This window comes from Pelophylax lessonae (assembly GCF_965119305.1).
Source record: "Pelophylax lessonae genome assembly, chromosome: 11".
In the NCBI taxonomy this organism is placed as follows: Eukaryota; Metazoa; Chordata; class Amphibia; order Anura; family Ranidae; genus Pelophylax; species Pelophylax lessonae.
Window position 1 is genome coordinate 124,741,345 of NC_138778.1, and position 23,551 is coordinate 124,764,895.

At 47.0% G+C, this 23,551-nt stretch overlaps 1 protein-coding gene across 1 annotated transcript in view; it reads right to left on the reverse strand.

Moving 5' to 3' along the window:
• The window catches only part of LOC309567413 (sperm axonemal maintenance protein CFAP97D1-like), a gene marked incomplete at its 3' end in the record, with an annotated part of 379,099 nt that overhangs the window by 197,211 nt on the left and 158,337 nt on the right, over positions 1-23,551 (reverse strand).

The following is a 23,551-nucleotide window of genomic DNA, read 5'->3' on the forward strand; positions in this document are numbered from 1 at the left end:
TAGAAATGGACGCTCCTGACTCAACTGACACAGCCCTCTGCTGGCCTGTCAGGGAAATGGCCATAGGAGAACTGGCAACATTGCCAGTAATAGAAATGGATGCTCCTGACTCAACTGACACAGCCCTCTGCTGGCCTGTCAGGGAAATGGCCTATAAAAGGTGGCCATAGGATCAGACTCATTGCTGGATTATCTCTCAGCTTCCTGTGTTTCCTGTTTCCTGTTTGGATTTCCTGTTGTGACTTGGCTTGTTCCTGATTCCGTTTGATCTCCTGCTCCTGGTTTGACCCTTGGCTTCTCCCACTGACCTTGCTTCCGTTACCTACTGTGTATGACCCCGGCTTGCTTCAAGACCTCGGCTATTCTGGTTGTCTCCTGTGCATGACCTCGGCTTGTACCACGGTTTCCGCTACTAGAGACTATTCCTTGGCACAAGGTAGCCCGGCTGCTTCAGAGCCTTGAAGACTCATACCCTGCTGCGATTCCAGCCTGTTCCAGTTCGCTCTCGGATTGCTCTGGTTCTACCTACCTGCCTGCAGCTGGTAACCCGTGCCACTTGGGGCGCCACACCCTTTGTACCATCTCCAGGGGTGTGCCGCACTGAGCCGCAAGGGGAGCCCTCTCAGCACCTCGGCCTCGGATCAGGTAACCCTGACAGTATAATCCAGCCATGTCAGAGGCCGACAGAGGTGCTTCCCCACTCGTGGCTCTATGCCACCAGGTCACTGCCCTTACCCAGGCAGTACAGCGTCTGCAGGAGGGATACTTCCAACTGGAAGGTCGACTGCAACATCTGACAACTTCTCCTGCTCCTGCGGATCCCAGTCCTTCATCCACCAGCACAGTTTCTGCTCCATCCCTCCCGGGACAGCCAGTTTCCTCCCACACTATGATGGTTCCTCCCCCTGAGCCACGGGTGCCAATACCTGAACGCTTCTCTGGTGAACGGGAGAAATTCAGGGCCTTCAGAAACGCATGCCAGCTATACCTGGCCCTCCAGCCTAGGACTTTCACTTCAGAGACTGTAAAGGTTGGGTTTGTGATTTCATTACTGTTGGAGGAGCCACAGGCCTGGGCCCATGGCCTGCTGGAGCAAAAGGACCCTGCTCTCAATTCTATTGACACCTTCTTTGATCTAATGGCCCAACTTTATGATGATCCTCAGCGTGTGGCTACGGCTGAGGCTACCTTGCATTCCCTCCAGCAGGGAAAACGCCCCGCCGAAGATTACACAGTAGAGTTCCGCAAGTGGTCCACTGATACGTGCTGGAATGAGGCGGCCCTCAGGTACCAATACCGTCTGGGATTATCCGAATCTCTTAAGGATGAGTTGGCCAGGGTAGAGACTCCCACTACTCTAGAGGGACTGATTCAACTTACTATCCAGCTCGATAGGCGCCTCCGGGAGCGTCGGTTTGAGCGCTCACAGACTTCTCGCCCAACCTGGATGTTGCCTAGGGCCCCTTACCACTTCACTCCAACACCAGCACCTTTCCCTGCTACCCATGCAGAGGATGAACCAATGCAGATCGGCCAAGTGCGTTCTTCACTAAGTGCAGATGAAAGACAACGCCGCCGACACGCCAATCTTTGTCTCTACTGCGGAGGGTCTGGACACTTCCTACGAAACTGCCCCGTGAGACCCCGTAAGTTCCTCCCACAAAGCCCTTACTTCCAAGTTTCCGGATCTTTTCCATCTCATCTCGTTCTTCCTGTCTCACTACAGGTGGCGGAAGAGGAGGTCCGGCTCCTAGCCATAGTTGATTCGGGGGCTTGCAGCTGTTTTATGGACTTGACTTTGGCAAGAAGACTCCGTGTACCCCTCTGCAATAAACGTCAGCGACTTGAGGTACATCTGGCCGATGGTTCCTTGCCCAGTTCTGGACTTGTCACCCAGGAAACCAAGCCCATCCTCACAATAACAAACTCTGGCCACCAGGAATTCATTTGTTTTGACATCCTTTGCTCTCCCATGTTCCCCATCATCCTGGGAATTCCCTGGTTGCAAGCCCATAATCCACAGATTAACTGGGCCAAGAAGGAGATTTCCTTTACCTCTTCCTACTGCCTGCAACACTGCTTCGTTCCTGGGGTTAGCAGTCCCGCCAGTTGTTCAACCATCCAATCAATTCCAGATGTCAGTCAGGCTATACCTACAGTCTATCATGAGTTTTTGGATGTTTTTGATGAGAAGGCGGCCAATGTTCTCCCACCTCATCGGCCTTACGACTGCCCCATTGAACTGCTTCCTGGTGCCGAGATTCCTTTCGGACGTATATTTCCGTTATCTGAGGTTGAGCTAGAAACTTTACGACTGTATATTAATGAGAACCTTGAAAAGGGATTCATCCGCCCTTCTTCCTCCCCCGCTGGAGCTGGAATTTTTTTTGTCGGGAAGAAAGATGGTTCACTAAGGCCATGTGTGGATTACAGGGAACTTAACAAAATTACGATTAAAAACCGATACCCACTTCCCCTCATCCCTGAACTTTTCCAAAGGTTCCGAACTGCCCAGCTCTTTACTAAACTTGATCTACGGGGAGCTTACAATCTTGTTCGTATCCGGGAGGGGGACGAATGGAAAACGGCTTTCAGGACCCGGTTCGGACATTTTGAATATTTAGTTATGCCATTCGGATTATGTAACGCCCCAGCCACGTTCCAGCACTTCGTAAACGATATTTTCCGGGAATTTTTGGACTATTTCGTAATCGTTTACCTAGATGACATCCTCATCTTCTCTGCTACCCTGGATCTCCACAGAGCTCACGTGAAAAAAGTCCTTGCAACTCTGAGGAAGCACGGTTTATACATTAAAGCAGAAAAGTGCGAATTTGAAAAGACTTCCATCCAATTCCTGGGTCTTATCATATCTACCAAGGGAATCGCAATGGACCCACAAAAGGTGAAAGCTATCCTTGAATGGCCAGCCCCTTCAGACAAGAAGGGTGTTCAACGATTCATAGGATTTGCTAATTTTTACAGAAGATTTGTAAAAGACTTTTCAGCTATCATTTCACCGATTACGCAGTTGACTCGCCAGCAGACCAGATTCAAATGGTCCCCAGAAGCTCAGGCAGCATTTGACAAACTCAAAGGACTGTTCACCTCTGCACCAGTCTTACAGCACCCAGATCCGGCTTTACCCTTTGTGTTAGAGGTAGACGCCTCAGAAATAGCCACAGGAGCCATCTTGTCTCAGCGCCAAGGACCTAAGGCCCTACTTCACCCTATTGCCTTTTTCTCTCAAAAGATGAGCCCCTCAGAGAGAAATTACGATGTGGGTGACCGAGAACTGTTGGCCATTAAAACCGCCTTGGAGGAGTGGAGATATTTATTGGAAGGTGCCGCCCACCCAATTTTGATCTTCACTGATCATAAAAATTTAGAATACCTGAGGGCCGCTAAACGTCTGAGACCACGACAGGCCCGTTGGGCTTTATTTTTCTCAAGATTTAATTTCCACATAACTTACCGACCAGGCTCCAAGAACGGGAAAGCAGACGCCCTCTCCCGAATGTTCCCTGATGCCCCCGAGTCTGTGGAACCAAGTACCATTCTGTCAGCACAACATTTTTTCCTGATCCAGCCAGAATTAAAATCCTCAATTAAACAGGCATCCACCCAGTATGCGGACACAGAAATACCCCCCTTGGAGAGTCGAGACGGGTTCCTTTGGCACCAGGACAGAGTTTTCGTTCCCCAACCAGTCAGGCTCCAAGTTCTAAAGACTTTCCATGACCATCAGCTGGCCGGACATTTTGGTGTACGAAAGACCCTTGAGCTTATCCAACGCTCCTTCTGGTGGCCCAGTTTAAGGAAGGATTGCCAGTCTTATGTTAGCTCCTGCGTTGTCTGTCAGCGCAACAAGGGGTCCAACACCAAGTCCTGGGGTCTGTTAAGGCCTCTACCCATCCCTGAGCAACCCTGGAAGATGATCTCATTGGACTTTATTGTTGACTTACCTTCATCTGGGGGTTTTACTACCATCTTGGTGGTAGTGGATCGTCTGACCAAAATGGCCCACTTCCTGCCTATGACCGGCACTCCATCAGCCCCAGAAACAGCAAAAATATTCATCAAGGAAGTAATCAGACTACATGGGCTTCCGGATAATATTGTTTCCGATAGAGGAGTACAGTTCACCTCCAGATTTTGGAAGGATCTTTGTAAGACCTTGTCCATTAAAATATGTCTTTCTTCCGCTTACCATCCCCAAAGCAATGGCCAGACAGAAAGAACAAACCAGACGCTAGAACAGTATCTTCGTTGTTTCTGTACCTTTGCCCAAAATGACTGGATATCCCTTCTCCCATGTGCGGAGTTTGCATACAATAATTCGGTACATGCCTCCACTAACCAGTCCCCATTTTGGGCGAATTATGGGTTCCATCCCTCCTTTTTGCCCAATACCCTTCCGGAAGCATCTGTCCCTGCAGTCCAAGACCGGATTAATTCTATTCAGACAAACTACTTATTCCTTCAGGAGGCCGTCCAGAAGGCACAAACGGATTACAAGAGGTTCTATGATAAAAAGAAAAGAAACGAACCTACCTTTAAAAGAGGGGACAAAGTGTGGCTTTCCTCAGCTAATCTGAAACTTTCCTGCCCATCCCGAAAACTGGGTCCAAGATTCGTTGGACCCTTTGAGATCAAAAGGGAGGTCAACCCTGTGGCTTTCGAACTGGTTTTACCCAACTCCTACAAAATTCACCCAGTATTTCATGTATCTCTGCTAAAACCAGTTGTACCCAGCCCTTTTTCTGGTAGGCATGAATTACCCCCTCCTCCAGTCCTGGTGGAGGGTGAAGCGGAGTATGAAGTGGAGGCCATAATGGACTGCAGAAAGAGGGGTAGACAAACCCAGTACCTCATCAAGTGGAAGGGGTATTCTGCAGAGGAAAATTCCTGGGAGCCTGCAAATAATGTACACGCTCCTAGACTGATCCGGGAGTTCCACAACAGACACTCAGAGAGACTGGCCCGTCTGGGCATCCGGAGGCTGCCCCTTGGGGGGGGGCACTGTCAGGGAAATGGCCATAGGAGAACTGGCAACATTGCCAGTAATAGAAATGGACGCTCCTGACTCAACTGACACAGCCCTCTGCTGGCCTGTCAGGGAAATGGCCATAGGAGAACTGGCAACATTGCCAGTAATAGAAATGGATGCTCCTGACTCAACTGACACAGCCCTCTGCTGGCCTGTCAGGGAAATGGCCTATAAAAGGTGGCCATAGGATCAGACTCATTGCTGGATTATCTCTCAGCTTCCTGTGTTTCCTGTTTCCTGTTTGGATTTCCTGTTGTGACTTGGCTTGTTCCTGATTCCGTTTGATCTCCTGCTCCTGGTTTGACCCTTGGCTTCTCCCACTGACCTTGCTTCCGTTACCTACTGTGTATGACCCCGGCTTGCTTCAAGACCTCGGCTATTCTGGTTGTCTCCTGTGCATGACCTCGGCTTGTACCACGGTTTCCGCTACTAGAGACTATTCCTTGGCACAAGGTAGCCCGGCTGCTTCAGAGCCTTGAAGACTCATACCCTGCTGCGATTCCAGCCTGTTCCAGTTCGCTCTCGGATTGCTCTGGTTCTACCTACCTGCCTGCAGCTGGTAACCCGTGCCACTTGGGGCGCCACACCCTTTGTACCATCTCCAGGGGTGTGCCGCACTGAGCCGCAAGGGGAGCCCTCTCAGCACCTCGGCCTCGGATCAGGTAACCCTGACACCAACCATCCCGGAATCCGCAGGACTGTCCCGCAATTTGGAGTGAGTCCCGCGGAGCCGGGCTGAAGTCCCGCAAAATCATCTGGCCGGCCATCTCTTCTCCCCCCTCCTCCTCCCAGCTCCGCCCCCGTCTTTGGCTCCTGCCTCTCAGCGCCGCGATCGCTGCAGGGGGAAACAATCTGAACAACCTGTCTGTCAGGGAAAGATATCTCTGCGGCCGCCTGACACAGACTGTAGTTAAAAAGTGCTTTCAGCTGCTGGAGATACAGGGCATGGTTTCTGTATGTGTTCCATGCTGCAGCGGGCTGTCCAATTCACTCCTGCCCTTTTTAACTACCATCTGTGTCAGGCGGCAGTGGAGTTATCTTTCCCCTTTCCCTGACACATTACATGAGAAGTGCTGAGTGAGAACAGGACCTGCGGGCTGCGGGCGGGACTCGGGAGCAGCCCTGGAAGAGGTACATGCCCTGTGAGTAGACGGCTGTGTGTGAGAGAGGCAGAGGCTGGGCGGGATTGCCGTGTGCCCCATTGTAGAGGGGAGTTTGTGAGACTACAATATCCAGCATGTCTATGGAGGAGGAGCTCTCCCCCCCTTTCTCTTCTCTTCTCTTCTCCCCCCTTTTTCTTCTCTCCTCCCTCTCTTCCCATTCTTTACCCCCCTCTGTCCTCACTTCCTCTCTGTCCTCCCTCCCCCCCTCTCTCCTCCCCCCTTCCTCTCTCTGTCCACACTCCCCCCCCTTCCTCTCTCTGTCTTCTCCTCCCCCTTCCTCCCTCCCTCCTCTCTCTGTCCTCTCTCTCTCTGTCCTCTATCCCCCTCCCACCCCATCTCTGTCCTCTCTCCCTCCCTCCCTCTCTCTGTCCTCTCTCCGTCCTCTCTCCCCCCCTCTCCCCACCCCTCTCTATCTCTCCCCTCTTCCTCCCTCTCTCTGTCTTCTCTCCCCTCCCTCTGTCTTCTATCCCCCCTTCTGTCTTCTATCCCCCCGTCCTCCCCCCCGTCTTCTATCCCCCCTGTCCTCTCCCTCCCTCTGTCCTCTCTCCCTCTGTCCTCCCTCCCTCTGTCATCTCTCATCTCTCTGTCATCCCTCCCTCCCTCTGTCATCTCGCATCTCTCCCTCCCTTCCTCTATCATCCCTCCCTCCCTCTGTCATCCCTCATCTCTCCCTCCCTCCCTCCCTCCCTCCGTCATCTCTCTGTCCCTCCCTCTGTCATCTCTCTCTCCCTCCCTCCCTCTGTCATCTCTCTCTCCCTCCCTCCCTCCCTCTGTCATCTCTCTCTCCCTCCCTCTGTCATCTCTCTCTCCCTCCCTCCCTCTGTCATCCCTCCCTCCCTCTGCATTGAAAGGGGTCACGCTGGTTATTCTGCATTAAAGGGGTCATGCTGATTATTCTGCATTAAAGGAGTCAAGCTGGTCATTCTGCATTGAAAGGGGTCACGCTGGTTATTCTGCATTAAAGGGGTCAAGCTGGTTTTTCTGCATTGAAAGGGGTCAGGCTGGTCACTCTGCATTTAAAGGGGTCACGCTGGTCATTCTGCATTGAAAGGGGTCACGCTGGTTATTCTGCATTGAAAGGGGTCACACTGGTTATTCTGCATTGAAAGGGGTCACGCTGATTATTCTGCATTGAAAGGGGGCACGCTGGTTATTCTGCATTAAAGGGGTCGCGCTGGTCATTCTGCATTGAAAGGGGTCACGCTGGTTATTCTGCATTGAAAGGGGTCAGGCTGTTTATTCTGCATTGAAAGGGGTCAGGCTGGTTATTCTGCATTGAAAGGGGTCAGGCTGGTTATTCTGCATTGAAAGGGGTCACGCTGGTCATTCTGCATTGAAAGGGGGCACGCTGGTTATTCTGCATTAAAGGGGGCACGCTGGTTATTTTCCATTAAAGGGGTCACGCTGGCCATTCTGCATTGAAAGGGGTCACGCTGGTCTCTCTGCATTGAAAGGGTCACGCTGGCCATTCTGCATTGAAAGGGGTCACGCTGGTCTCTCTGCATTGAAAGGGGGCACGATGATCTCTCTGCATTGAAGGGGGGCACGGCATGCTGGTCATTCTGCATTGAAAGGGGGCACGCTGGTCATTCTGCATTGAAAGGGAGGCACACTGGTCATTCTGCATTGAAAGGGGGGCACGCTGGTCATTCTGCATTGAAAGGGGGCACGCTGGCCATTCTGCATTGAAAGGGGGCACGCTGGTCTCTCTGCATTGAAGGGGGCACACTCTACCTTGATTACTGATGGCCCCTTTCACACTTTTGTGACCTCAAAGTCACGCAATTTTTAACAGCGTTTTTTGCCGCAAAAGCAATGCCAATTACATTTTTCTGTTTGCGCCCCCCAAAAGGGGGCATTTGGGTTGGATGGAGCTGGGTCGGGCATATGGGATGAATGGAGCTGGGGTGGGCATTTAGAGTGTTTGGAAGTTGGATGGGTGTTTGGGATAGATAGTGCTAGGGTGGGCATTTGAGGTGGATAGAGCTGCTGGGGGCATTTGGGGTGGATGGGGGGGGGGGTGTATGGAGCTGGGTGGGCATTTGGGGTGTATAGAGTTGGGGGGGTGGATGGTGCACCCCTGCATTCTGTACATTACATACTCCTGTCTCGTGCATTCTGTACATTACATACTCCTGTCTCCTGCATTTTGTACATTACACTCTCCTGCACTATATACACAATACTGTACATTATATACTTCTCACCAAAGTCTTCATTGTCCCAACAGTTGCTGGTTGCTATGCAGTCTCTGACTATTTTAATGAAGTTCTTCTTTAAGGTAGGCTGAGCAATTAAAGCATATTTTATAAGTACTAGGAAGTCTGGGTTTTGTTTACCCTATCCCTTAAGCCCCTCCCACTGCTAAGCAATTAGCCACACCCACAATTTGCCGCAGCGGTTTTGTTTCTCTTTCAGTGTCCCTCATTGCGAAGTTCAAAAGTTGGGAGGTATGGTACAGTGCATGGATCAATCTACAACACAATGCATGGACCTCTCTACAATACAGTACAGTGATCTCTCTACAATACCGTACATGAATCTCTCTATATGCAGTACAGTACATGGATCTCTCTACAATACAGTGCATGGATCTCTCTATACACAATACAGTGCATGGATCTCTCTATATACAATACAGTGCATGCATCTCTCTACAATACAGTGCATGGATCTCTCTGTACACAGAAAAGTACATGGATCTCTCTACAAAACAATGCATGGATCTCTCTGTATATAGCACAGTGCATGGATCTCTCTATATAGAGTGCAATGCATGGATCTCTCTGTACACAGTACAGTAGAGATGGCCTTGCGGTTCGCCCGGCAGTCGGTTCACGGCAAATTTTGCTTGTTCGATGCCCGCCAAATTTGCGAACACATGGCGTCGTTCGTGGCGGCCATATTAGTTTACATTGGGGAGAACTTTCACCCATGACACAGCCATCAGGTGGAACGGGACAGCCAATTGAAACATTCCAGCACATGGACAGTCCCCCTACCCTATAAATAGACCTGACCTGTCGGCCATTTCACATTCCGCTTTCTGCCAGTGTAGGGAGAACTTGCCTGTGCTCATGAGGGAGAGTTTTCTAGACACAAATAGCGCTGTGAAGATCCACAAAAGTCCTTTTCAGGGCTGGTATTTCAGTATAGGTCTACTAGTATCTTTTCAGTTTAGGGAGAGGTATCCAGTCGGTGCTTTAGGGGCAGTTAGAGATCGGCTGCAGTCACACAAATCGCTCTGTTAATGTCCAAAAAAAAGTCATTTTCAGGGCTGGTATTTCGGTATAGGTCCAGTCTCTCTTCAGTATAGGGACAGGTATCCAGTTTGTGCTGTAGGGGCAGTTAGAGAGATCATCATCTACAGTGACACAAATCGCTCTGTTAATGTCCACAAAAGTCATTTAAAGGGCTGGTATTTCGGTATACGGTCTATTACAGTCTCTTCAGTATAGGGACAGGTATCCAGTCTGTGCTGTAGGGGCAGTTAGAGATCGTCAGCAGTGACACAAATCGCTCTGTTAATGTCCACAAAAGTAATTTAAAGGGCTGCAAATGTTTTGGTATTGCTGTACAGTGCACTAAAAAGGGGGGTGGGGGAGGGGGTAATCCACAGTATAATATACTTTGTAGAAAGCATATTATAGTGGATTAGTACTATTATTGTGCACTGTGCAGCATTGTGACAGGTGTGGTGGTGAGACTGAGCGTTTCTGCAGCAATACTACACACAGTGACAAAAGCACTTATTATTTATTATAACTGGTGTGATAGACCAATTGCCCCCCCCCCCCAATACCACATATTGAAGTGGGGTGTTATCTGAGTAAACTTTTACAAGTGTATTTGTGTCCTGCAACAATATTGCCTCTTTTGCTGAGTTAAGTCAGATACACACAGTGCCAAACTCCCTGGCCATTTTTTTCAACAACTTGTGTGATAGACCAGTGGCCCCCCAATACCACATATTGAAGTGGGGTGTTATTTAACAGTATACTTTTCTAAGAGTGTTTTTTAGTCCTGCCTGCAAAAATTTGGCCTCTCTTGCTGTGTTGACTGTGCTACACACAGTGACAACAGTTACTGGCCAATTATTTGTAGAACTGGTGTGATAGACCAGTGGCCCCCCAATACTACAGATTGAAGTGGAGTGATATCTGAGTATACTTTTACAAGTGTGTTTGTGTCCTGAATCAATATTGCCTCTTTTGCTGTGATAAACCAGTGGCCCCCCAATACCACATATTGAAGTGGGGTGTTATTTAACAGTATACTTTTCTAAGAGTGTATTTTAGTCCTGCAAAAATGTGGCCTCTCTTGCTGTGTTGACTGTACAACACACAGTGACAACAGTTACTGGCCAATTATTTGTAGAACTGGTGTGATAAACCTGTGGCCCCCCAATACCACAGATAGAAGCGGAGTGTTATCTACCTTTTTCTAGATATACTACGATTGTCTACAGACTTTTGTCACAGGGTAATTAAAAAACATGACAGGCAGAGGAAGAGGCAGAGACATACGCAGGGGTGGTAGGGGTAGGGCAGGAGCAGTAAGCCGGAGCCTAACTGAAGTTTCAAAAGCCGTGTGAAATTACGTCAAAGGACGCACCAGACTTAGTTGAGTGGGTCACTCAGCTTTCCTCTTCTGCACCCTCCTCATCCTCTCTATCTGCACCCTCTTCACGCTCTGCTATGTGCACCCCCAAAGACACCACCACCACCACATACCCTCCGCTTGAGTCAATGGAATTATTTTCCGATCCATCACAAGACGTTTGTGATGCGCAGCCATTGTTGTCATCGGATCAGGAAGAGGAGGTAGCAACAGCCGCCACTCAGCAGTCTGACGACAGTACCCTAATCAGCCCAAGGAGGTTGGTCCCCGCTGTTGCTGCCTACTCCGAGATCTCGAATGTTAGTGGTGGGGAAGGTGACGTGGATGATGGCGAGTCAATGGACGTCACGTGGGTGTCCACAAGAGAGGAAGAGGAATGGAGTTCAGAGGGAGAGATGGACCGGCAGATAGGGAGGAGAGGCAGGCAGAACTTGCATTGCACAAGAGGTAAAAAGCAGACTGCAAATGTATCAGGAGCGAGCCATCAACCATGTACAGTCACGTCTGGTGCTCCCAGGACGCTGGCACATGGCTCCGCAGTGTGGGCTTTTTTTAATGTGTCCGTTGCTGACAACAGTGTTGCCATCTGCAGCCTTTGCAGTCAACGCATAAGTCGCGGTAAGCCCAAAACTCACCTAGAGAAACCCGCCTTAAGAAGGCACCTGAACTCCCATCACTGAGCCCAGTGGGAGCAACACCGTCAGAACTCACAAAGCCCCACACTCCAGGCTCTCACCATCCAGCCCCTTCTCCTTCTCCTCTCTCCTCACATTTGCCCTCCACTCCACCTTCCATGATGCCGTCGTCACGTTGTTCTGGAAAAAGGCAGGCTTCTGTGGTCCAAATGTTGGAGCGGAAAAAAATGATGACGCAGGATAACCCCTTTTGCCCAACGTTTGACTGCTGGCTTGTCGGAATTGATAGCCCGCCAACTACTGCCATATCAACTGGATAGACTCGGAGGCCTTTCGTAAATTTGTGGCCATTGGAACACCACAATGGAAGGTCCCAGGCAGGAAATATTTCTCGCAAAAGGGCATTCCAGAGCTGTATGTAGCAAGTGAATATATCTCTGGCACACAGTGTTGGTGCCAAGATACATCTGACCACAGACACATGGTCTAGCAAACACGGGCAGGGAAGGTATATCACTTTTACTGCCCACTGGGTGAACCTTCTGACGGCCGTTAAGCATGTAACCCGTGGCACCCGTGTAGATTTACTTGTACCGCCACGTATTGCAAGCAGGCCTGCTTCTTCTTCTCCTCCTCCTCCATCCTCCCTCTCCTCCTCGGCTGACTCCTCCTCTTCCGCTGCTACCGTCTCTTCTCCTGCACCACCCAAGATCCCCAGAACCTATTCCACATGCCAGGTGAGACGTTGCCTTGCTGTGCTGCGTCTGTTGTGCCTGGAAGCCAAGAGCCACACTGGTCCTGCACTCCTTTCAGCTTTGCGTTCACAGGCAGATCAGTGGCTGACACCGCTGAATTTGACAGTTGGTAATGTGGTGTGCGACAACAGTGCCAATCTGCTGAAACAGGGCAAAATAACACACGTGCCATGCATGGCACACGTCCTGAACTTGGTGGTGCAGCGATTCATTGGCAAATACCGTAGGGTTCAGGACGTCTTGCGGCAGGGAAGAAAAAACTCGGCCCATTTCCGAAGATATTACACAGCCATGGCTCGTCTTGCTGACATTCAGCGGTGACACAACCTGCCCCTCAGGTGTCTTATTTGTGACTGCCCGATGAGATGGAACTTAACGCTGCATATGCTCGATAGGCTGCTCCAGCAGAAACATGCAGTTAACGACTACCTGTTCGAACTCGGCAGCAGGACAGGTTCTGAGGAGCTTGGGTTTTTTTCACCTCGCCAGTGGCTGCTCATGCGGGACACATGCAGACTTCTGCGGCCATTCAATGAGATCACCAAACTGGTCAGTCACGGCCAGGGCGCCATAAGTGACATCATACCTTATGCCTTCTTTCTGGAGCGTGCATTGCGTCATGTCATTGATCAAGCAGTCGAGGAGCAGGAGCAGGAAGATGAGGAAGTTGCAATGTTGGATGAATTCCCAGGGTGTGCTACTCCATCTGAGACAAATCAACAGCAGTAGTCTGAAGAGGAGTCAGAGGAGGATGGTGCTTGGGGGGGATGAGGAGGAGTAAGAAGAGCATGCTTTAAACTTTTCTGGGATCCCTGGTGTTATCCGTGGATGGGGGGAGGAGAACGAGGACGACATTATCCTGGATGATGAGCTGGAAGCAGGCCACTACACGGGGGGCCTACACGCTCCAGTATTTTAAGGGGGACCCCCGTATCAAATGCATAAAGGCCAAGGACCAGCCTTGCTGCGGGAAATGCTGCATTCTGCTTTTGCGTGCGCTGGCAGAGGAATTTCCAGTCACAGAGAGACAGTTGCGGGTAGCAATCCAACAGCGCCTGCAAGAAAAGGGAGGTTTGAAGATGTCTTGGTCACTTCAGATATGAGATCCTTGTTTCAGCCGAACCATCAACAGCTGTACTCTGGATCCAGCATGAGGGAACGCCTAGACCAACAGGTGTCCGACTACATCGAGTTAACGGCCGATGTGGATGCTCTGAGGAGTGATGAACCCCTGGACTACTGGGTGGGCAGGCTTGACCTCTGGCCAGAGCTTGCACAATTTGCAATGGAAATGTTGGCTTGCCCCTCATCCAGTGTCCTGTCAGAAAGGACGTTCAGCACAGCAGGGGGGATCGTGACCGATAAGCACACTCGCCTAGCTCATGACAGTGTAGATTACCTCACATTTATAAAAATGAATGAGGCATGGATCTCTGAGGAATTCAACACATGTGACCAGTAGACCATGTTTCATTGAAATTCCTCATGCCAGACCACAAATATCCGCCAGACCGCCATCCACCCACAGCAATTCCTGGTCCTTGGCTTTGCTACATACAGCGGCATAAAAGGCATTTCATGTCCATTGAATGGCAAATTTTTGGGGCCTTTCAGGGCCGACAATTATTTTTTCTGTGAATGCCTAATGTACCTCCAGCCACCAAATACTACGTTCTTTGCTGTCAGTTAAACGCACGTGGGCTAATTTTTGGGGCCTATACAGGCCGACACTTCTGTATCCTGTGAACGCCTACTGTACCTCCAGCCATCAAATACACAACGTTCTTTGCTGTCAGTTAAACGCATGTGGGCTCATTTTTGGGGCCTATACAGGCCGACACTTCTGTATCCTGTGAACGCCTGCTGTACCTCCAGCCATCAAATACTATGTTCTTTGCTGTCAGTTAAACCCATGTGGGCTAATTTATGGGGCCTATACAGGCCGACACTTACTTCTGTATACTGTGTGAATGCCTAATGTACCTTCAGCCACAGAATACTACGTACTTAGCTGTCAGGCAAACCCATGTGGGCTAATTTTTGGGCCCTATACAGGCCGACACTTAATTCTGTATCCTGTGAATGCCTAATGTACCTTCAGCCACAGAATACTACATTCTTAGCTGTCAGGTAAACCCATGTGGGTTAATTTTTGGGGCCAATACTGGCCGACACTTACTTCTGTATCCTGTGAATGCCTAATGTACCTTCAGCCACAGAATACTACGTTCTTAGCTGTCAGGTAAACGCATGTTGGCTAATTTTTGGGGCCTGGAATGACCGACACTTACTTCTTTCTCCTGTGAATGCCTAATTTTTCAGACTGGAAATGAAAAACAATGGGTCTGTAAAGGTTACGCCAAATTGTGGAATGGATGCGGACCCATTTTACAGATGTGTGAATGGACCCTATATGTATTAGACAATGTATTTACCTGCTGCTGTCAGTTCTGGCTGATTTATGAAAAAAAAAAAAAAATTTGCTGTAAAAAAATAAAATAAAATTTAGGGCAACTTTTTCAATTGCAATACTTCTGTTATGACATTGTCCATGTGTTGGGACTATTTGTGCACAGCTAGTACGTCTTTTGTGGCTGCAAATAGGACCTAAAGGTTTTTAAAGTTCGCCTCCTATTAAAGTCAATGGGGCCCGCCGCAAACTCGCGGTTCGCAGACTTTTGAGAAAATTTGCGGCTGACGTTCACAAACGGCCCCGGCCGATGTTTGCTCCATCTCTACAGTACAGTACACAGATCTCTCTACAACACAATGCATGGATCTCTCTGTATATAGCACAGTGCATGGATCTCTCTATATACAGTACAGTTCATTCATCTCTCTATATACAGTACAGTGCATTCATCTCTCTATATACAATACATGGCCCTCTATGTATAGTACAATGCATGGCTCTCTATATACACCCCCTATAGCTGGTGGTATTATGCATTGTTACTGTATTGCTGGGAATTGTAGTCCTCTACAGAGTGGTGGAACTACCGTTTTCTTTTTTTTTTTGCACAGGGTCTTTGACATACATACACAAATTTTTGGCAAATTCTCAGCATACAAACAAGGAAAATTAAAAATTCCAAATTGTACTACACCAATGAGATATAAACAGAGATGTATAGTAACGAAGTAGAACTACTTAAGTACTGTACTTAAGTACCGAAATGCGGTATCTGTACTTTCCTAAAGTAGAATTTTTTTCTCCTACTTCTACTTTTACTTCACTACATTTTTTCGATGATTTCGATACTTCTACTCCAATATTTTTTTTTGTGCTGCATAGTTACTCGTTACTTTTCTCTGCCTTTCCCTTTTTCTTTTTTGTTTGGTTTCCCTCCTTACTGCTCTCTCCTACTCTTTCAATTATCCTCCCTATTCTGCCCTCCCCCCTCCCCCCTCCCCTTTTCTATAGGAAGGCAAAGGTAAAGATACCCCCCTTTTTCATGGGTACCTGGTCTCTGGCCATTTGGGTAGCGTTGTTCCGCTCCAGGCTTCCGCTGGGCCGGCGTGGAGTGCTCCCACATGCGCCTCTCGGCGCTCTGACATGTGTGTCGGCCTTCGGCCACTCCGCTCCTCCCCTCCTTGTCTCCATTCGCTGACGTCTCAGCGTTGGGAGGCGGGGATTCCGGCGGCCGCGCAGTAGAGGCACGTGCGCATGCGCAGTGCAATCGAGGCACTGGCGGCCATCTTGGTTAAGGGAAACATGGGGGGGTCTCTGATGTAACTTAAGGGGGGGCTTTGTGTGGGCGGTCTCTGTTGTAAGGGGGCTCTGTGTTGGGGTCTCTGATGTAAGGGGGGCTTTGTGTGAGGGGTCTCTAAAGTAAGGGGGCTTTGTGTGGGGATGGTCTCTGATGTAAGGGGGCTCTGTGTTGGGGTCTCTGATGTAAGGGGGGCTTTGTGTGGGGGGCTCTGATGTAAGGGGGCTCTGTGGGGGGGTCTCTGATGTAAGGGGAGCTCTGTGTGGGGGGGTCTCTGATGTAAAGGGGGCTCTGTATGGGGGTCTCTGATGTAAGGGGGCTCTGTGTGGGGGGTCTTTGATGTAAGGGGGGCTCTGTGTGGGGGGTCTCTGATGTAAAGGGGGCTCTTTGTGGGGGCTGGGGGGTCTCTGCTGTAAGGGTGCTCTGTGTGGGGGGTCTCTGATGTAAGTGGGGCCTCTGTGGGGGGTTTCTGTTGTAAGGGGGCTCCGTTGGGGGGTTTCTGTTGTAAGGGGGGCTCCGTTGGGGGGTCTCTGATGTAAGAGGGGTCTCTAATGTAAGGGGGGCTAAGTTTGTAGTGATCATAAAAAAGAAAAGTCAAATGAAGTGCAAAAAAAGTGCAAGAAAAAATGTGCAGGGCGCTGGTGGGGGCGCCACAGGATCAGCTCGCACAGGGCGCTTGAACACCTAAGGCCGGCCCTGGTTAGGAGGTTCTTTCCCATTAACAGCAGATATGAAATTATATTCATCTTGTTTTGTCACATATATATATTTGAAGATTCACAATATTTTGAACTTTTTATTGACTTTTTACTGATTTCATACACTCTTCCTTTATTTCATTATTGGAATATATTGTTGTATATCACATTGGTTTATATATGATTTTGCGCACCAATAAGCTGTGGAGAAAAAAAAACATGCAGGGAAGAGAAGGAGGGATGCTTTAAAAGGGGAAGGGAGGGACTTTATCTGTTTTTGTTTACAAAATGTTACAGCCTAAGGAATTGTGATTGTCCTTTAGGTTAATCATTTGAATAAATCATTTGAAATAATAAAAAACAATATGATGTTCAAACTTTTGACTTCTTTCTTTAATAACTACAAAACACAGTACTTCTACTTCTACTTTCAGTACTTGAGTAGAATTTTTTTTTCAAAACTACTGGTAATTTTTACTTTTAGTACTTAAGTAGATATTTTTTTTTTCAAAACTACTTGCAATACTTAAGTAAAAAAAATGTTGAATACTTTAGTACTTCCACTTAAGTAACTTTTTCTGCGAGCACTTCCACTTCTACTTAAGTCACTTTTTGATCGAGCACTTGTACTTTTACTCAAGTAGAAATTTCGAGTACTTTATACAAGTCTGGATATAAAGGGTTAGTCACTCCTTGATTTCTACCCCCCTGAACTCTATATCAGATCTTATGGTTACCACTCACCTCTCTGCACACCACAGTGATTGTAAAATGGCTGCTCCAGCACCAATTAAAGAAAAAACTTACACACAGCAGGGAGCAAAGATGAAAAGTGACCCCTGTGACAGGATGACTATTGCACAACATAACTGAATCAGAACTTGCAGCAGACTTGCAGAATGTTTGCAAAGAAAGTTGATCTGGAGCAATGTTCCCCCTAAAGTGCGCGCATGCGCGGACGCGCAGTGAAATTTATGGTCCCGCGCAAGCAGCTATGTAGACCGCGCACCTATTTAGACAGCGCAGACATGGCGGCCAGGGGGAAGAGTGTGCGCCCCGAGAGCACGCCCATTGTGTGACAATAGCGAATGAAAATTCGCTATTGTCACACGGATCCTCCTCCTGGCCAATCAGGGAGCGGGTCCTGCCGCTTCCTGATTGGCTGAAAGGCCAACTTCATGCCATTGGCCGAGGAGGAGGCGCCGGGACTCGGGAGGACGGAGACGCGGGAAGCCGGGGACTGAAGAGTGACCGGACTGTCCGTGAGGTAAGTGCACTGGGGGGTCTCGCTCGCTGGGGCCAAGTCACTCACGGGGGGCCAAGTCACTCACGGCTGGTGGTCAAACACCAGAAGATCCACTCAGCCAGGAGGCATCGCTGGAAGTGCTGGGGAGAGCGGAGGATCGCTGCCATCGTACCCAGGGAAATCAGAGCTCTCGCTTAGAACGTCCTACACCTCACTCCATGCAGGTAAGGCAATGCCACCCCCCTCATCTTTTTACAGTACTGTAATGTAGCCCAGTTAATATCTTTTTAAACAAAAACAGTTCCACAATAGATGAGGTAGCCTACCCCTATTAAGGGGCCAGATGGCATTTCATGCTGTGACATGTAGTTCCACAATAGCCGAGGTTCCCTTCCCCTAGTATAGGGCTAGCTGGCAAGTCATGCTGTGACTTGTAGTTCCACAATAGCTGAGGAAGCCTTCCCCTAGTATAGGACCAGCTGGCAGGTAATGCTGTGATTTTTAGTTCCACAACAGCCTAGGTAGCCTGCCCCTGGTAAAAGGCCAGATGGCAGGTTAAGCTGTGACTTGTAGTTCTACAATAAATGAGGCTGCCTACCCTAAGTATGGGGCCAGCTGGTAAGTCATGCTGTGACTTGTACTTCCATAATGGCTGACGTAGCCTACCCCTGTATAGGACCAGCTGGTAGGTTATGCTGTGACTTGTAGTTCCACAATGGCTGAGGTAGCCCATCCCTGCTATAGGACCAGCTGGCATGCTGTGACTTGTAGTTCCATGGCAGTGGGCTAGTCCAGCAATGAGTGTCACCTATTGAACATTTATTATTGCTATTACCTTTAGACTGAGCAATTTCATCAAAAATCGTATATTGTCACAAAAAGTGCATGTTGCCATTAACTAATGGGCTATAGCTTGATAGAATATTAGTAAATCGTATTAACTGTTCACAACCAATTTTACAGTATAGTATACTGTAAAATTGGCTGAACAGTTAATACGATTTAATAATATTCTATCAAGCTATAGCCCATTAGTTAATGGCAACATGCACTTTTTGTGACAATATACGATTTTTGATGAAATTGCTCGGTCTACAGGTTTGCGCTCAGAAATGTTTTTATTTGCTCAGCAATGTAAAAAATTAGAGGGAACATTGATCTGGAGTCATGCAATGCTGACTTGCTGCAATTGTGCAACAAACCTGTGAAAGCCTGGCAAGTTTAGCAACAGCTTAGCAAGTCATTTTCAAACTTGAAGCTCAATTGCTTGCTTTCTGGGCAATATTTCACTCCTCAGTGGACAGGTTCTCTAGAGTCTTTAGGGCATTCCCTGTTCATGCCTAAGAAAACCTGCAGCAGGAGACTAAAGCGCTCTAACCGCTGACAATCTAGCAAGGCCCTCCTCTTAAAGCATTAACTTGCAATACAGGGCCAGAGGCACACCTAAGCTTCTCCCGATGGCCAGAGGTTAACAGCAGAGAGGAACAAGTTTATGGGGAAATTTCCCACAATGTGGAAAGAACCATCTGTTCTGGAAGACCAGACAGTAACCTCAGAAATAATGATTTTCAGGGAAAGAAAGTCCTCCTGCTTAGAGGAGAAGAATCCTTACCATCAACCTGATCAAGAGGCTAAGTATAAAGGCATATATGTTAGATTTATCAGAATCTAGAACCGCAACAGCAGAGAAGCAGACTAAGTGGAGGGGAAATGTCTCTGAGGGTAGGGTCCTCCAATGCTCAATGCTCCTGCCAGGGAGGAGAGAGGGGTACATCTATATCTCACAACAAGGGGTCTGAAGGTAGACACACTGTGGACCCTTCCAGTAAGAAACTATGTTGGTCCCCTAAGGGTGACAATTTAAAAATTAAAAGTTAGATCTGGAAGTAACTTGCATGTTATAAGTCCTTCAGGGAGATGTTGTCAACTAGGAATCATAATGCCAAATCTCTTCACAGGAGGTCATCTGATTTTCTGCAATAGGGATGCCAGGAAAAAACATTAGGCCAAACACAGGGGTCAATGCTCTGAGATGGGTAATGTTTGTGTGGGCAATACTGAGGATTCAGATCCCTATCTAAATAAGGGGCAATGAAAGCTGAGGAAAAAGGGGTTAAGTTTCATCTGACTGCATATCTGTCACCTGATCATAAATATTCTGTACGCTTTGTGTCTTGCCAAGGGATCGAAGGTAGAGCAGTAATTTAATTTAGACAAAAAGCAAGACAATTTATGAAAATTGCATCAGTCCTATCTTCTTTTCGGTATGCTAGGCAGCTACATAATGAGATACATAATGTAGATACCATAAAAAGATCCCTGGGGACAATTAAAAAATAAAAAAAATAACATTCTGAGATAAACCATCACAACTCTAAGATACCAACTTTAAATTTTAATCTCGCACCTCTGGCTTCTCATCTCAGAAATGACTGACATTTCATTTGAGTGCTTTGAATTTTTATCGCAGAATTCCATTAAAGAGACCTATTATAAAGTGGTGAAATGAAATATTTTCAGCTTATTCATCCATGCTTATCGTTTTCTCACTGTTTTCTCATTTGTAGACAGCTATTCATGTTTTCTTTGGATTTTTCTACCATTTTTTATCAATATTATTATGAAGAAATAAACTTTCCACCTGCATTAGCGGCTATTAGTGAACAAGTACAGCTGATGCCAGTTCATATGTCCTTCAAAACCAAACTGGTGTTATTATTTTCTTACTAAATGCAAATTTTATGAAATGAACGAATGAATACCTGATATGCACATGCTAATTCCAGGTCATAGAGTCAATAATTATTAAACATGTGCAATTCGTTTCGGTCTAAATAGTAACGAATAGTAATGAATTTTGTTGAAAACCATTAACATTTGTTTCATTTATTTGTTTCAACAAATAAATGAAACAAATTGTTTTGTAACAAATTCCAACTTTTCAGAAGGATTAGAATTTGGATCGGCCGAAAAATGATCGACCGATTTGAATTCTGTGTGAAGAAATAGCTGGTTGTTAAGCTGCGGGCCGGGAAACCGGCCGCCCGCGTCCTTAACAACCATGAGTCATCATCTGTCGGTGGGCTTCCCCATTGACAGATGAATGTAAAAAAAAGAAATGTTGGCATTTCCCGGCAATATAAAAAAAAAAAAAAAACGGCATAGGGTCCCCCCTAAAATCCATATCAGACTCTTTTTCGAGCATGCAGCCCGGCAGGTCAGGACAGCGGGTTACCCGTACCCATTCACCAAATTTTTTTTTATAAAAATAATAAAAACACACACAGTTTTTGACAAATTCTTTATAAAAAAATAAAAAACAGTGTACCTCGATGTAGATCCATTGTCAATCATGCTTTCCGCTGTACCCGAAAAAAATCGCTCATGCTGACACGGAGTCTCTATGCCTACTGCAGGCTTCTCTGTTTCACAGTTCTTTTATAGGGAAGGGGCGGGGCACTGCTCCCCTTTCTGGCATCAAGGTCTACGGTTTGGGGTAGGCAGGCGGCATGATTGATGACAGATCTACATAGAGGGACAGTATTTTTAATTTTTTAATAAAGAATTTGTCAAAAACTGTCTCTGCGTTCTTATTATTTTTGACACTTTTTTGATGAATGGGTATGAGTACTACAGTATGTACCTATACACACTCACATCGGGGTAAGGGGGGAGGGATCTTGTTAAAGGGGGCTTCCAGATCCAGATAGGCCCTTCGCCTGCAGACCCCAACAACCACAGCCTAGGGATGTCAGAGCCCCACCATGTCCCAAGCACCCACCCCCCATGTTAAGGGCATTTGGCTCATCCCCCCCCCCTTTCCTGACTTGTCAGGCTGCATATTTGGAATGGATTTTGGGGGGGACCCCACAAGGTTTTTTAAAAACAAATTGACGTTTTTTATTTTCATTTTTATTTTTTTTCAACTGCCGGGAATGTTTTCTTTACATTGATATGTCAGCGGGGAAGCCGCTGACAGATGATGACTTATGGTTGTTAAGGACACGGGGGGGCGGCTTCCAGGCCTGCTGCTTAACAACCAGCTATTTCTTCCCACAGAATTTAAATAGTTTTTGACCGATCCGAATTCAAAATGTTATGAAAAGTTAGAATTCATTAGAAAATTAACAAAAAAAAAAAATGAATTTTAACTAAAACGAAACGAAATTTAACAAAAATAAAACAAAACTAAACTAAACAAATTCCATAATTAAACTAAATTGGTAACATAACGAATCTATCCCAAATGAAACGAAGCAAATTTTTCCATTCTGGACATGTCTAATAAATATTTAAATATAATTAATAAAGCAAGTATAAGAAATATAGGCCAGGAGTTTGTAGTTTCAAGTCAACATTAGTAATAGATAGACATGTGCAATTAGTTTCTGTCCGAATTTAAATTCGGATGAATTTTTGGTTATTCGGAGATTCGGATGTATCTGAATGAATTAGTAACAAATGCAATTGAAATCCGTTTCGTTTAATGAATTCCAAATTTTCGGAATTCATTTTTATCAGTCGAAAAATGATCAGCCATCTCATCCTTATCAACTGATCAGTTATCACCTGTCAGTTGCCTGTTATGGTTCAGGAGGGGGGCGCTTGTTCGGGCTGCATGCAGGGATAAGGGTCTGCTATGGAATTAAGGGCGGACCCTATGCTGTTTTTCTTTTTTTAAATGTTGGCATTCCCCTAAAATCTATTCCAGACATGAAGAGTCTGGGATGGACTTGGGGGGGCCCATGCTGTTTTATTTTCAGAATTTCCTATTGCCGGTATTCCTATGTTTACATTTCTGCTCTCCGAAAGCCTGCTGACAACTGATGAGTCATCGATTTCTGGCTTCCCGGCATGCTCCTTAAAGCAAAGTTCCACCCAAAAGTGGAAGCTCTGCTGATCTGCTTCCAATGCCACATTTTGAACCTTTCAGGGTACCCTTTCCCACTTCCGAGAGACAGTGCCACGGTGCCGTCCCTTGGAGGTTCGGCCCCCATCCTCCTTCCTCTGCCTCCGGGCCAGTTAGAATACGCAGGACGCATCGTACATTCGCAGTAAGGAACCGGCTGTGAAGCCGAAAGGCTTCACTACCAGTTTCCCTTACCAGGAATGGCGGCAGCACAGGGAGCCGAAAATTTGCTGGGGTGCTGACATTGCAGGCTCCCTGGACAGGTAAGTGTCCATATATTAAAATACTGTAGCTGCCAACTTTTACATTTTTTTCCCCAGGCGGAACACCACTTTAACAACCAGCTATTCTTCACACAGAATTCATATCAGTTCATTCATTTTTGATCAATCCGAATTTGAATCTTTCAAAAAATTTTAAATTAGTTAGATAATTAATAAACTAAATTAAATTAAACTAATTCCGAAATGAATCAACTAAACAAAATTAGTAACATAACTAATCTATCCGAAACAAAACAAAACACATTTTCCATTCTGCACATGTCAAATTTGTAACTCCTATATTTCTATCCCAGCAGGTTCCTTTGAAGGTTGATAGCATGGGCCATAGGAATTGCCTATAATCCTGAGCCATTATCAGAAATGTGTCAAACTTCTCAGAATAAAAACAAACAAAATCAGAACTGTAAAATAACATGCGTTTACTAAGTCATAATTCTGAATTGAAACATTTCTCTATAGTCTTCTTTTTAGTTTTCAACCA